The sequence below is a fragment of the Callithrix jacchus genome, chromosome 13 (assembly GCF_049354715.1).
Source record: "Callithrix jacchus isolate 240 chromosome 13, calJac240_pri, whole genome shotgun sequence".
Classification (NCBI taxonomy): Eukaryota; Metazoa; Chordata; class Mammalia; order Primates; family Cebidae; genus Callithrix; species Callithrix jacchus.
In genome coordinates, this window is record NC_133514.1 from 13,728,752 (window position 1) to 13,744,480 (window position 15,729).

At 51.7% G+C, this 15,729-nt stretch overlaps 1 protein-coding gene across 3 annotated transcripts in view; it reads left to right on the forward strand.

The window, feature by feature from the left end:
- The window catches only part of SCARA5 (scavenger receptor class A member 5), a 120,281-nt gene that overhangs the window by 7,434 nt on the left and 97,118 nt on the right, over positions 1-15,729 (forward strand). The window contains exon 1 of one of the 3 annotated variants that reach the window (XM_054243713.2): positions 8,470-8,567. The exons of the other annotated variants lie outside the window; for them this stretch is intronic. The gene's annotated coding sequence lies outside the window, so the exon portion shown is untranslated. Of the gene's footprint in view, positions 1-8,469; positions 8,568-15,729 lie in introns of those variants that run through there. 3 annotated transcript variants of the gene reach the window in all.

A 15,729-nucleotide genomic window follows, 5' to 3' on the forward strand; every position in this document is an offset into this window, starting at 1 on the left:
GAGCCACAGTAGCTATGTCCTGTCCCAGGGTTCCCTGATGCCAGGTCCCAGGGCAGAGCAGACAGCAGAGGTTGAGAGGTGTGGAATCCAAGCTGACCTTCCCCTCCTGGGCATGTGACCCTCTGTGGGCCTCCATGTACCATCTGCCAATTGGGGATGTAGGTGGGTATCTCTGAGGTCCTATCTGGTTCTAAAATTCTGTGTGTCAAATCAGACCTGGCCATTGCATTAGGGGTGTGGCTCTTTTCAACCCCAAGTCAGAATATGACTCTATGCTGGGCAAAGCATGGCTGTGGCTCTACTTCAGCGGGAGTGAAAACTTGGGTGCTGACGATGTACCCAGGAGGTCCCGTGCCTCTCCCCTCTGTGCTGCCCCAGCTTTGGCAGGGAACCTCTGGCTCACTCACCTGAGGCTTCTGCCCTTAGAAGGGTGCTCCCCTGACATCCCGCAGCGTGCATCACTGCCCGGTCCCGTTTAGTTCATGCTTCCCCTCCCCCAGGACTTTGCTCAGCTCCCACCTTCTCTGAGGCCTGAGTTTCCATTCCCCTTTTCCTGACTTTTTTTCCTTTCTTCCGTGGTCTGACTTCCTCCTGACACTGTAGTCTCATTTACATGTATCATTCATTATCCGTTCCCCATGGCAAGAATATAGGCTGGACCATAGCAGGCATCTCCGTTTTGTTTATTGATGTCTCCCAAGCCCAGCATGCAGTAGGTGCTCACTAGGTATTTTTTGAATGAATGGATGGATGGATAGATGAATGGATGGATGGATGAATGGATGGATGAATAGATGAATGGATGAATGAGTGGATGGATGGATGAATAGATGAATTGATGGATGGATGGATGAATGGGTGGATGAGTGAATGGATGGATGAATGAATGGATGGATGGGTGGATGAATGGATGGATGGATGGATGGATGAAGAGAGGGATCCTTGAATTCTAAATGTGGCAAAGCATTCACCTTCTACACCTGGTTGCCGACTTCTCTGGGTCTGTCTTCATTCCTGGCTGCCAGGTTGGGGACTGGAACCCAGGCAGAGTAGAGTGTTGAGATGAAGCCAGTGACGTCAGAGTTGTTTGCTTTCAATTTGATTTTTCCCCATTTTCTTTCCATTTCTGAGAGGAAAAGAATGAGCTGACTTGGGGAAATTCAAGCCAGGTTTGATCTGTTTCTGAAGGGCTTTGCTGTTTCTTTGATCCTCATCTTTGCAGAGTGAAATGGGAGAGGAAGAGGAAAGGATGGGGCTGGGCAGAGAGGAGGGAGTGGGTGGGAAGAGATGGGAAAAGAAGGGAGAGCCAGCACCCCTGAAATCAGTAGGACTGCCCTTCAGCCTTTATTTAGTAAATGAAGACGGTGAAGTGTGAGGCCCAGGATAAGCTCCAAGTCCCTTATGGGACTTCCTCCTTCAATGGAGGGCAAGTGGTGGGAGGAGCGGAGGAGGGACGGCACTTCTGGTTGGAGCTGCTCATGGGGTTAGCGGGATCAGGGGAGACAAAGTCACAAATGTCCATCCCCGACATGAATGTAAGACACAGCCTTCCCTGCCAGTGGGACCTGCTGAGCCTGGTCTGGTCCCGGCAGGCTCCCCGCCGTTCCTGCTGCATGTGATGAGCTGCCCTGCTCCTGTGGCCTGTGTGCTGTGGAGTGCAGGTCTCATCGTCACTGAGACCCTCAAGGTCAGGATGGTGTTTTGCTCCTCTTGGAATTCTCTTGGGACCTTGTAGGTGGCAGGTGTCCTGGAAGTCTTTGTGATTGTTGGTAAATGATGTGCTCAGTCCACTTAAGTCATCAGTGGTGGAGCTGGAACCCGACTCTGAGTCTCTGTACCTGGGATGCAGGCTCCTTCCCAGGATGGGGATTCCACGGGGTTGGGCTGAGGGTGCTAAGGAGTGACTCCCCTCACCTCTGGATTTGGAACCAGTTGGGAAATAGACAAGGAGGCACGTAGGAATACAAGTGCCAGATCTGCCTTAAACCTGGAAAAGCTCAGTTCACTATGTGGCTGCTGGCACCCCCAACAGACACTCACCCAGCTGGCAAGTGTGAGTGCCCCTGTTCAGGCACCAGTCTTCACCTGGTTTACCCACGCATGCCCTCCTCCTACCCACCAGAGAAACAGGGGCAAGAAATGGCAGGTGACAGGTGGCCCACCCATTGGACAAGGCGGCACTTCCTGGAGGTGGAGGTGCTAGTCCCTCTTTCACGGGCTTGGGCAGGTGGTTGGTCCAGAGATAAAAGGCGCTCCCTGCAGCCACCACCAGAGGCCGGGGAGGAAGAGAGGAGGTGAGGGGACACCCTTGGAGTATGGGCTGGGTGGGGCTGGACGCCCAGGGAGCTTCTTAGTGCAGAGGAAAGGAGCAGTGCCTGAAGGCAACATTCCACTTCTGCCTGGGACCTGCAGCTTTTTCGCTTTCCTTCTTGCCCCTCCTCACCTCTCTGCCCTCCCTGCTTTTATCCTTTCCCTTTCTTCACTTGCCAGGTGAGATAGGAAGAGAAGGGACTGTCGGGTGCCTTGGCTCCTCTGTCCCCTCCCTGAGCAGCCACCTTGCTCCTCCAGGTCATTCTGTCTCTGCACCCTTCAAGGCCCCCCAGACACCCCTTGCTCTCTGATGCCTTTGTGGCCCCCCCCCTGCAGGCCTGGTCAGGGCCACCTCTGGAATCTGCCCCCTCCCTTGTGTCTTGGTCATCACTGTCCTCCTCAGGGTGCTGTTGATGGGAGGCCCCGTCCTCCTCACCTCGTGGAGCCTGGCAGTGGCCGAGGGTCATCCTGTGGGGCCGGAACTACTTGGAAGGGCCAAGTCCAAATAGGACCTGGAAGGTTTTGGAGCCAGGCTGCCGCTGACAGCGTCTGATGGATGCTCACTCACACCACCCTCTGAACAGAACCCCCAGGGGCCGGTGTCTGGCCACCCTCTTCTCCCCCCCGCACCTTCCCACTTCCCACCTTGGTTTCCCCAATATGCAGCCGGGGCCTCTCCCAGTCTGGCACCAGGAGGTGGAGGACGAGGCCGAGCTGGGAGTGGGTGGGGGCTGGCTGGGCCTGGCTCCTCTGCAGCACTTTCCGAAGGCCAGAGAGAGGTGTTAATGTCAGAAAAATACTGCAGTCCCACTTGCCTCTGCGGCCTCAGCCTCCTCCACTTGTGGCGTCATCCGTGGCCGCAAACAGGACCTGGGGGTAATGAGTTACACATGCTCCTGGTGGCTGCTGACACCCGCAGCCCAGTCCCTCCCTGCGTTCACCCCCAGCCTCCCCATTTCTGTGTTTCTCCCCCCTAAAATGAAGTGATCCCCCTGGGGGAACCCCTCATCTACCTTCTCATCCGTCAGATCTCCCCGGTTCACTTGGTGCAGCTGAGGGCTGCTGGGCCGCTGCCCAAAGGTGGGAATGGATTTCCTGGGAGGGGCTGGCTGGGGCCTCTGGAAGGGTCACTGCCCTCTCCAGGTTGCAGGAGATGGGGCTATTAACCCAGTTCAGAGCTACAGCCCACGAAGAGCAGACAGGTCTGTGGTCCCGGGGGAGCCCGTGGCCAGGTGTGCTCTGGGTCTCTCTTGCCCAGTGGGCCATCCCTCTATAAGACAGCTTGGTGACACATGTTGTGGTGTGTCAGGGATGGTTGTGAACCCATAGCACACACACTAGCTGTGTGTCCTTGTATGCGTGAACTCAGGCCCCGTGCAGGGGGCTTCTGCATCCCCACGTGCGATGTGCTGTTCTTGACCTCACTGGGGAGCTCTGGCTGGAGCTGGGTGAGGAGAGGCAAGGAAGCTGGAGCACTTACTCCGCCAGCTTCTGAGCTATGGGGTCGCCTCGGGCAGCTCCTGTCCCTCGACCAGAGACCACAGCTCCTCGGAAACTGCCCTGTCTGCCTCGGCTTTCCCCTTCCGGGTTCTGGGAACTGCTCCCATCCCTGATGCTTTGGGTCCAAGGGTGGTGGCAGCCCACGGATGCTGCTCTGTCCTTGTGGGTGTCACACCCTGGCCATACCTTTGAGGCATTCCTTTTGTGAAACCCCGGGACATGTCCTAATCTGAGGAGGCCTTCTGTTTCTCCAGGGGCCCTGACCCTTTAATCTTGAGTGTCCTTGCCTGCAAAGTGAGAATGATGTTACTATCCCCACAGGCATTGTGGGAGGATTATGTGATCTAACCTGGGTAAAGCGCTTTGTACACAGTAGCCCCTCAATGCGCATTTACTTCCCTCCCTGGTCTTTGGGAATCCTCTGCACAGCTTGCAGAGGTGGTGAAGAAGGGGAGGGAGAGACAATGAGGGGGAGGGAGAGACAATGAGGTGGAGGGAGCGGCTGCCACCCAGGGCCTCCTGGGAGACTCCCGTGCCCCTTCTCAGGGACCCCTGGCCTGGAGAGTGTTTCTGGGCTGATCCCAGCCTTCTGCTGAAGAAAGCAGCATTCTGGTTACTAGGGGGCTTCACATGAGGCCTAGGTACTCCAGGAAATTGAGCAAGTTCCTTTAGTCCTGTTTCTCAGATATTAGAAACTATAAGACATACTGGGTCCTGAGGGCTTCTGGCTCTCCTGCGTGTGTGTGTCTATCCCTTCATCATCCTGATCAGAAGCACTCTGCTCCCAGGGACCCCCTGAAGTTTGCTACTGAGAGAGCCAAGGGATGTGTTTCCTTGTCCCAGTATGAGGGCTGCTGTTTCTAGGAGGTATTGGGAAGAGGGAGGCAGTGGGTACAGAGGCACCAGGGGCTCCTTCCCATGCAGACCAGCATGGACTGGAGCCTTCCCTCCCTGTCTTCACCCAAAGCCCCAGACCTGGGTCCTGCTGTCTCCTACATGGCATCACTCTGGGGACGGGGGCAGTGAGGAGGGTCTGAGGGGGATGCCACCAGCCTGTCCCACTAGCCTGGTACAGTCTGGAGTAGACGGACTTCAAGGAGGCCTGCAGTGAGGATAGAGCCCTGAGTGGGCAGGGGGGCTTCTGGTATCCCTGGAGTAGAGGGGGTGATGGGTGGCTGGGGTGGTTATTCCTCATGGCCTCCCCCGTCCTCCTCTCGTAGCTCCTGGCCTCCACTTCCCTGCTTGCTCATCCTTTCATTTCTTCATCTTCATCTTTCAGCAAATATATTCAGGGGCCCCACAGGTACAGTGTGCAGCAAGGGCCACAAAGAGGCATGAGACGGGGACCCAGGACTTCTGTCGTTTAAGCTGGTCACTCAAGCTGGTCTGTTCTTCCCTCTCTCCTTTCTCCCCACTGCAGACCAGCACAAGGCTGGCTCAAGTGCAAGGTTGCCCAAATGTGACCCAGAGGGAAGGAAATTCAGGGTGTGGACACGTCGCTGGCGCAGACCCATACACAGTCTCACTCGGCTCTGATACCTGAGTCTAAAGTTCAGAAGTCTCTGTTGTGGGGATGGCTTTATGTGTGCTTAAAAGGCAGGCTCTGGGGCCGGGCGCAGTGGCTCACGTCTATAATCCTAGCACTTTGGGAGGCCGAGGCCGGTGGATTACCTGAGCTTAGGAGTTTGAGCCCAGCCTGGGCAACATGGTGAAACTCAGTCTCTACTAAAATACAAAAAAATCAGCCACGCATGGCAGTGTGCACCTGTAATCCCAGCTACTTGGGAGGCTGAGGCAGGAGAATCACTTGAACCCAGGAGGCAGAGGTTGCAGTGAGCAAAGATTGCGCCATTGCACTCTGGCCTGGGTGATGGAGTGTGACTCCATCTCAAAAAAAAAAAAGACAGGCTCTGCAGCTGGGCAAGCTCAGACCACATCTCTGCTGAGTGCTTGCTGGGAAAACTTGAATAAGCTCTTATCCTTAGCTTCGCCGCCCCACCCCCCGCCGCCCCACAAGAAATGGGAAACCATCAGCCCGTGGCTCATATGCTTTTGCAAGGGCTACAGGACTTATTCCACATTGAGTTCTTCCACACCGGTACACACGGCGCACCCCAGAAATGTGAGGTCCTAGGTGAGTACCCTTGCGTCCCTTCAGTGTGTCTGCTTCTGCCCTGGAACCTGCCCATGGCGCTCTGAGCAGTGCTTCTGTTTTCTCTGTCGAATAGAATGCTTTGCCACATTCTCTGTCTGGGAGAGGAGAGAGAGCTGATGGGCAGGATGAGAAAGGTGGGAGCCCCTGGACAGCCAGCGCCCCTGGGTCTTTAGGCTCTGAGTTTAAATCAGCCCATTGGCATGGGGCATGGGTTTTTTTCCAGCTGTGCTGGGCCGTGTGGGTGGAGTTAGACCTAACCAGGGTTGGAATCTCCCTAGGCAAGTGTGAGGAAGGCAGACAAGAGCAGGGAGTGGGAGTGCGTGGGGACCAGATAACACGGATCCTGAGTAGAGTCGGAGAAGAGGGCCAGCAGGGACAGGAGGCTGAGAGGGTGGAAAGGCAGTGGGATGCCTGGTCTGCAGGCGGCCGGGGCACCCCGAGTCAGAGACCTGAGGGGTCACGCTAAGAAGATGAGATGGGCGCTGCGGCTCATGTCTGTAATCCCAGTGCTTTGGGAGGCTGAGGTGAGAGGATTGCTTGAGGCCAGGAGTTCAAACTAGCCTAGGCAACACAGAGAGACCCCCTTCCCTATACAAAAATTATAAAAATTAGCCAGGTGTGGTGGCGCGTGCCTGTAGCCCTAGCTACTTGGGAGGCTGAGCCGGGGGGTCTCTTGAGTCCAGGTGGCTGAGGCTGCAGTGAGTTGTGATTACACCCTGTATTCCAGCCTGGGTGATGGAGTGAGAGAGACCCTGTCTCAAAAGAAGGAAAAAGGGAAGGAAGGAAGGAAGGAAGAAAGGAAGGAAGGAAGGAAGGAAGGGAGGGAGGGAGGGAGGGAGGGAGGGAGGGAGAAGATGGGCAATGGTGATTATAAAGTGGGACATTTGAACATGGGATTTAGATTTCAGTGACTGGCAGCAGAATCCAATAGAAATGAAAGGAGAGACACACATGAAATTTTAAAGTTCTTAGCAGCCACCTTAAAAGGTGAAAATACACAAGAATCTGGCCAGACGTGGTACTCACACCTGTAATCCCAGCACTTTGGGAGGCTGAGGTCGGCAGCTCACTGGAGGTCAGGAGTTCAAGACCAACCTAGACAGCATGGTGAAACCCCTCTCTACTAAAAAAAAAAAAAAAAGAAAGAAAAAAATACAAAAGTTGGCCAGGTGTGATGGTGGGCACCTGTAGTCCCAGCTACTTGGGAGGCTGAGGCAGGAGAATCGCTTGAACCAGGGAGGCAGAGGTTGCAATGAGCCAAGATTGAGCCACCGCACTCCACCCTGGGCAACAGAGCAAGACTCTGTCTCAGAAAAAAAAAGATACAAGAAACTAATTGAAATACAGTAATGCATGTTAGTGAATCCAGTATATCCAATGTATTATCATTTTGACATGTAATTACTGTGAAGTTTGTTGAGATATTTATGTGTTTTTCCCTCATGCTGGGTCTTCAGCGTGTCTTTTACATTTGGAGCCCATCCCTGCTTGGGCCGGCCATGTTTTCAGCGCTAGAAGCAAATGGCCCAGGCCGGGGAGGCTGAAATTAGGAGAGGAGGCCGGGAGCAGTGACACCTGGGGATCAGGACAGCCAGTGAAGTGACAATGACCCCAGGAGGGGAGGAGCAGGCAGTTCTTATCTGTGAGGTGCAGTGTCAAGTCTTATAACAGGGAGCACAAGTGCTGGGGGTTTTTAGGGAGGAGAAAGTTCTAGAAGGAAGCAAAGAGAAACATCTACCACCCTGGCATATGACTGGTGTATGAGGTGAATGGGAAGAGAAAAGTCCTGGGGCTGGGTGTGGTGGCTCACACCTGTAATCCCGGCACTTTGGGAGGCCGAGGCAGGTGGATCACCTGAGGTCAGGAGTTCGAGACCAGCCTGGCCAACATGGAGAAACCCTGCCTCTACTAAAAATACAAAAAGTTAGCCGGGTGTAGTGGTACATGCCTGTAATCCCAGCTACTTGGGAGGCTGAGGCAGGAGAATCGCTTGAACTGGGGGGCAGAGATTGCAGTGAGCGAAGATCACTCCACTCCACTCCAGCCTAGGCAGCAAGAGTGAACCTCCATCTCAAAAAAAAAGAAAAGAAAAGAAAAGTCCTCACTGGAAAGGTTAGGCAGGCAGGAAGCAGGTCCCATTTAGAACAAGAAAGTAGAAGAAACTCCTGGAGCAGAGGTGGAGGGAATGGGAGGTTTCACGGCTGACCAGCGGGGAGCCCAGGCCACTGGAGGAAGGTTTCAGAAGTCTGGGCAGGAAAGGAGGGTAAACACAGCTGTTTGGAGTCAGCCGTGGGTGATGGGGGGCCTTGAGGTTACTCTGGGTTTTCTGTGGGTGCAATGGACTGAATGTTTGTGTCCCCTCCAAATTCCTATGTTGAAAACCTAATCCCCCAAATGATGGGATTAGGAGGTGGGGCCTCTGGGAGGTGATTAGGTCGTGGGGGTGGAGCCCACATGGGTGGGGATTAGTGCCCTTATAAAAGGGACCCCCAGCCACTTCCTCCCTCTCTTGCCACCGTGAGAGGAGACCATAAAGAGGCGGACAGCTGTGTAGACGCCGGATCTGCTGGTGCCTTGATTTTGGACCTCAGCCTCCAGAACTGTGAGCAGTATATTTGCATTTATGAGCCACCCTGGCTAGGGTACTTGGCTGTAGCAGCCTGGATTAAGGCAGCGGGGCTTGCTAAGCCAGGACTGAGGGCTCAGGTGATCCTGCTGGTTGGCCTCAGCAGAAACTGCTGGTGAGGCTGTGAGGTTTTGTGGGGAGGAGTTTTTCAAAGAGCGTCCGAAGTCCTAGGGCACCTCATCCCCATCATCTTTGCCCAGATCTGCTGAGCTCCCTCCTCCGGCATGGCCTGCTGTGCTTTTTGTGCACAGGTAGCAGAGCTGGAGGCTTCAGGGGACATCTGACTCAGTCCCCTACAAGTATCAGGGGCAAGGCTCTTGGCATTTGTCTCCCAAACCAGACACCCTTCCAACTCAAAGGTGGTGGGACTTGGGAGTGAGACAGGTGTATTCAACTTATTTGTTCCTGCCCAGAGGAGAAACCAACTCATCAAACCAAAGTGGACCAGGTGTGGGTGGAATTAGCAATCTAGAAAGGGTCGTGATTTAAAAATGGAAATAGCCGAGCCCTGGCTTCCAACTCGCAGATGTCTTTAAGTGACTTGTTGCCATTAACAAAGGGCCAGGAGGGGAACGGAGAATCTCCTGGACAAGGAGCTGGGGCCACTCTCTAGTGGAAGGGTCTTTTGGCCTCACGTTAGGCAGAACCCTGAGTCTGCTGCTTGCTTGAGTCTCACTGCATTAACACCGCATTCCTTCCAACCCAGGCACTGTGCATTTAGGGCATGAATAGTGGCATCTTCCACCAGCCCCAGGACCCCCTCGTTCTTCCTGGGGGGCTCTCAGGCTCTCCCACTTGGCTGCCGTGGTGCACCAGCTCACCTTGGCCACTCTGCCCTCCCCTTCCCTGGCTTCCTCTCGCCACCCCTCAGTCCCAGCTGCAGAAGAAGACACACAGGGCTTCCCTTCCCGAAAACAAACACATGCCCTTGATTGTTCTCAAGAATTTTTATGAAGAGTGACTTGGGACATGGATGGGTGGAGGAAAAATAATAAACATTATGTGGAAGTGACAAGATGGAGTGATCTCTGCATGGAATTAGCTCTGGCTGTCTCTCCTTCCCCTGGTCTCTTAGAAGTGGGTGTGAAAGCCTTGGGCACATCTGGCCCTGCGGAAGACCAGGCTCCTACCCCTCGTGCCCTGGCTGGGCTGTTTGCCCTGAGGACTCAGACCTGGGAGGCAGTAGTGCTGAGGCCACTGTGTTTACTCTACCCTAGTTGGCTGTTCTGGAGAGAGGAGAAAAACAAACTGTTTTTTTTCCTATTTTGTCACTCAACAACACAGAGTGCTTTACTTTAGGTCACCAAAAGGGATGAGGATTTCTCCCCATCAACAGCCAGTTCTGGAGTGGATTCTCCAGTGCATGGCAGCTGGGTGTCCTCTGGTTCAATTCAATCCTGATGCGATGTACCTAGTGGTAGCCCGAGATCCCACAGGGTGAGGGGTCAATCCCAGGAGACTGCTCCCACCTGCACCCACTTCTGGGCCAGCCAGCACTGGTGTGGCGTGTGCTTCTGATTGACTGGCTGTAAATTGGGCTTCCCAGGACCCCCACCTTGGGTTTGAATAATTTGCTAGAGTGGCTCCTGGAAGTCAGGCAAACACTTGACTCACATTTACAGGTTTGTTGGAAAGGATATTACAAAGGATACATAGAAGAACAGGCAGATGGCAGAGATGCACAGGGCGGAGTCTGGGAGCAGGGGTGCTGCCCTCCAGGAGCCTCTGCACGTTCAGCTCTCCAAACCCAGTCCTTCTGGGTTTTTATGGAAGCTTCATTATGTCAGCATGATTGATTAAATCATTGGCTATTGACAATCAACTCAACCTTCAGCCTCTCTCTTCTCCTGGGGGTTGGGGAGTAAGGCTGAAAATTCCAACTCTGATCCTGCCTTGGTCTTTCCAGTGGCCAGCCCCCATCCTGCGGCGATCTAGGGGTCGCCAAAGCCAGTCGTCTTGTGAATATTCAAAAATCACTCTGATGACTCTGGAAATTCCAAGAGTTTTAGGAGATTTATTTATTTATTTTGGCCAGGATTCAAGATGATGACCAGGATGAGACAGAATTCACAATATTACATTGTTCAGGACCCTCCCAGGCTCCAGGGAGACTTATTTCCCTGGGTCCGCTGCAACGGCAGGCAGGACTTGGGTGGTGGCTCTTCTAGGCAGTGCCCCTGCTTCATACTTTCCTTCCTTCTCTTATGGAGTCCCCATGAAAGCCAGAGAGCGGTGACAGCTTCAAAGACAGAGGTTATTTGGGGCTGCTGTTACAGTGAACAATGTGAGTGATTCATGAAGTCAGACTTGGGTGGGTTTCACGAAGCTCCTTGGATGAGCTGAGCTCTGGCGTTCCTCCCAGCAATAAAACCCTATCTCCACCTGCTGTTTATGAGCTGTGGGACACCAAAGAGAACAAGAAGAAAGTGAGTATTTGCTGCTGTTACAACTCTAGTAGGTAACAATGGAATCATTGCCTTCTGTTATGTTGTTTAGAGCCAGTTACTTTGGAAATAAACATTCATTTTTTATCAGATCCAATTTGTGAGTTTCTTTTAAAATGGGAAATAAATTTGGATAACTCCAAACTGCTCTAAAATTATGACTAAAAAAACTGAAACATTATTTTTTCAAGGAAAGGACATTGTGATGAAGGGGACTGCCAGAACACTCTCTCATGGTCTCAGTTAATGCATGACAGAGGCAGGCTTAGAATTGACCTCCACACAGGCCCAAACCCATGCTTTTCCCCCGAAGCACTGGGAGGGATGCTACCTGCTCACTACAGGGAAGGGGGCCCTAGAGGGTCAAGGTGCTCTTTACAATGTGGCCTGACACTGGGTGACCCTTTCCCTACTCACCCTCAGCTCCGTGTGCCAGGGTTGAGTTGTTTTCACACAAACTTTCCAGTCCTTTAATCCCCACTGCCAAACACCTCCCTACCCCCAGGATACCGTATTTCAGCAAAAACCCTTTGGGGGTATTCCTGCTCCAAGTTATTTTTTATTATTATACTTTAAGTTCTGGGACACATGGACACAGGGAGAGGGACATCTTCACGTCACTTCTCCGACTTTTGGCTAAGATCACGTGTAGGAGGAACGCCTCTAAATGTTTACCTCTAGGAATAAAATCATTTGATACAACCCCATTTTCAACGTGTCCTATTGAAAATAAATCAAGGAATTTTTTTCACCCCGTAAGTCAAGCTCTTAATAGTAAGACACTTTATTTGCTTTCCAAGAATGTGTCTTCACCTTCCCTTTTGATATGACGAATGCCTCGCTGCAGAGCTGTGGCCTCCGTGCCCTGGACCTGTGATTTCACCACTGAATCAGAGTGTGAGCATCCAGGGGAGGGGCTTAGGCCTTGGTGTTACTAAGGAGCTTCACGGGTGATTTGGACTCTCAGCCAGGAGTAAAGTATTGATTCTGTTCCAGTGATTGGCTTCTACAGTTTCCCTGCATGGGCACAAAGAAGCAATCAGAGGCCCTGGATATGCAAAGAAAGTCCAACTTTTATTTTATTAGACAGAATCTTGCTCTGTCACCCAGGCTGGAGTGCAATGGCATGATCTCAGCTCACTGCACTCTCTGCCTCCCGGGTTCAAGTGATTCTCCTGCCTCAGCCTCCCCAGTAGCTGGGGTTACAGGCCTGCACCAACACACCCGGCTAATTTTTGTATTTTTAGTAGAGATGGGGTTTCACTGTGTTGGCCGGGATGGTCTCGATCTGATCTCAAGTGATCCACCCACCTTGGCCTCCCAAAGTGCTGAAATTATAAGCATGAACCTCCACACCTGGCCCCAGCTTTTATTTTTTTAGACCTAAAGTTTGCTCCAAAAATGTGTTTTTCCAGCCAATTAGAATTTGTCAATTATTTTCTTAAGGCAAATGTAAGAGACAGTCTTTGCCACAAAAATACTATGTGTTTGCTGGCTGATGGGGAAACACACCTTGTCTCAGAGAACCTGAGACTAGTGGGGTCCCCAGAGAGGTAAGGAGATAATGGTTGATAATGAGGATGGCACGAGAGATGCTTGCATGGTTCTGACATGGTTCTTTCAGTTGTACTTAATTCTTAGCATACTACATGCTGGAACTTCTTTTTTCTGTTTTTGGAGTCGGGGTCTTGCTCTGTCACCCAGGCTGGAATGCAGTGGTGCCATCATAACTCACTACAGCCTTGAACTCCTGGACTCAAGTGATACTCCTGCTTCAGTCTCTTGAATGGCTGGGATACAGGCACATACCACCATCCCTGGCTAATTAAAAAAAAAATGTGGCCGGGCGCGGTGGCTCACACCTATAATCCCAGCACTTTGGGAGGCCGAAGCGGGTGGATCCCGAGGTCAAGAGATCGAGACCATCCTGGTCAACATGGTGAAACCCCGTCTCTACCAAAAATACAAAAATTAGCTGGGCATGGTGGTACACGCCTGTAGTCCCAGCTACTCGGGAGGCTGAGGCAGGAGAATTGCCTGAACCCAGGAGGCGGAGGTTGTGGTGAGCTGAGATCGTGCCATTGCACTTCAGTCTGGGTAACAAGAGTGAAACTCCATCTCAAAAAACAAAAAAAAAATTGTACAGCTAGGGCCTCGTTATGTTGCCCAGGCTGGTCTTAGATTCCTGAGTTCAAGCAGTCCTCCACCTCAGCTTCCCAAAGTGCTGGCATTAAGTCTTGAGCCACGGTGTCTGGCCTCAACCATTTTAAAACTTGAACATGTAAAATATGGTTTTGCTTCTCTATAAATGAAATTTCCTTGGGTGTGTATCAACTTTCTTCTTGCAACATGTCACTGAATTGACTTAGTCTCTTTCATTAAAATCGGTGTTTCCTAGGATGTGTCTATATAACGCATAGTGGTGTTCAAGATGCCTTCAAGTGGTCCACAGGTGTAAATTTGTTATTTTAATAGTTAGGTATCTACCTTTTGTCTTTTATTGAGACAGAGGCTCACTCTGTCACCCAGGCTGGAGTGCAGTGGTGGGATCTTGGCTCACTGCAGCCTCCGCCTCCTGAGTTGGTGATTCTCCTGCTTCAGCATCCTGAGTATCTGGGATTACAGGCACCTGCCATCACACCTGACTAATTTTTTGTATTTTTAGTAGAGATGGGGTTTCACCATGTTGACCAGGCTGGTCTCAAACTCCTGACCTCAGGTGATCCACCCACCTCGGCCTCCCAAAGTGCTGGGATTACACGTGTGAGCCACCGCGCCCAGCCAGGTATCTATTTTAATGTATAATAGGAAATGACTAATTTTCCACTTAAGGTGATGAAGTTTCCTTCCATGTAAATTTAAGTTTAAGTGTATTTAAGTGGAGTGATATTAAGAAAGTAATAGCCCAGGGACTCAGCTATGGCAGGATTGTGCAGGCTGCATGCAGGGAGGATGCCCACAGCGGGGAAACCATCTATCTGCTGCTCCCAGCAATTATCAAGCAGCTGCGTGCTCCACACTGAGATGAACAACGTCTCCCAGCCTGGTACTCTGGGCTCTTCTGGCAAGTCACCGTTCATTTCTATTATTTGTTCGGAGCCACTGGCCATGCCCTCTCCAGACCTCTTGGCTTCCTGACCTCCAGATACCACCCTGACTTCTGGGGGCCACTGTGAAGTAGAAAAATCTTTCCCGTGATTCTGCCTGAGCTTGGGAGAGTGTTTCTTCTTCCGGTTGTCATCGCAGTAGTGGTTGACTGTTTTTTCCAGCACTCTGGTCTTGTGTGTGCCTGCGTCTGCAGACAACCTGCTAATCATGAACGGCTTTGTCTGGTACTTCCTGCAGATGGTTCACACAGAGAGGGAAGACCGTTTGCTCCTTCAAGTCATTGTTTTTGAATTTGTAAGAGCTGAGCATTGGACAATGAGGTAAAGAGAAAGAGTTCAGCCAATCTAGAAAGGGCTGTCCTTCATGCACTGGTGAATTGCAACCTCCTCCATGCTGACTCTGTGACCTCCTGTGACACCAAATGCATTGCCACCTGTGCAGACAGCACTTTACTGTGTCACGGGCCCCTTCTGCACTAACCTCATTCTTCTGTGCATTGCAGTTACCCTTTTATGCATTGTCTTCTCCTCCCATGGCTGCATCTGAAAGGCAGTGGGTGCGTCTTAATCTCTCAACATATGCTCTGAGCATCTGCTATGTTCAGGCACTGGGCTGGGAGCTGGGCAGTTGGAAGTGAACAATGCTGACAAAGTCCCTACCTCCCACAGGGCATCATCTTTGTATTTCCCAGCATCTATCATAAGTGTATTAGTTATCTGTTGCCGCATAACAAATTACCCCAATATTGAGCTGCATAAAACAAATTTATTCCTCACAGAGTTTCTGAGGAAGTCAGGGGTGTGTTTAAAAAAAATGCCAAGATTTTGTTAATTTTTTCAGGTTAAAAATTTTGCGCATATGTCTATATAATCTGGAGCACTTTAGCAGAGTAGTCCTGGCTCAGGCTTTCTCAAGAGGTAGTGATGCAGGAGGAGCAAGCCTCAAAATTGGGGCTTAGCCTGGGAGGGTTCTTGACTTTGCCCAGGAAAGAATTCCAGTGTGAGCCAGTAGTCGTAGACAGCAACTTTTATTGAAGCACCAGCACATGGCAGTAGCAGAGGTGCTGCTCCCTGGTGAGAAGGGCTACCCCATAGGCAGAGTGCCCAGGACAGCAGCTCAGAGGCAGTTCTGCAGTCCTAGTTATGCCCATTTTTAATTATATGTAACCTATGGGCTGTTTATTCAGGAACTTCTAGAAAAAGGTGGTAACTTGTGGGTTATTGGGTTGTTGCCATAGAAAGGGGTGGTAATGTCTGGGTGTTCCCATGGCAATGGTAAACAACATGGTTCTTTGGTGGGTGTGTATTGTGAAAAGTTGCTTCTCCTGCGTCCCTTTTTTAGCTAGTCCTCAGTTTGGTCTGGTGTCTGAGCCCCGCCTCTAGAGTTGAATCTCACCTTCTACCTCCGTTGCAGTGAAGGTATCGGCCAGGCTGCCATCATCCGAAGGCTTGACTGGGTTGGAGTATCTGCTTAGAGCCTCACTCATCTACATGGCTGTCAGCCAAAGCCCTCAGTTCCTCATCACATAAGCCTCTCTGTGGGTGCTTATGATATAGCAGCTGGCTTCCCCTCAAACGAAGGTTCCA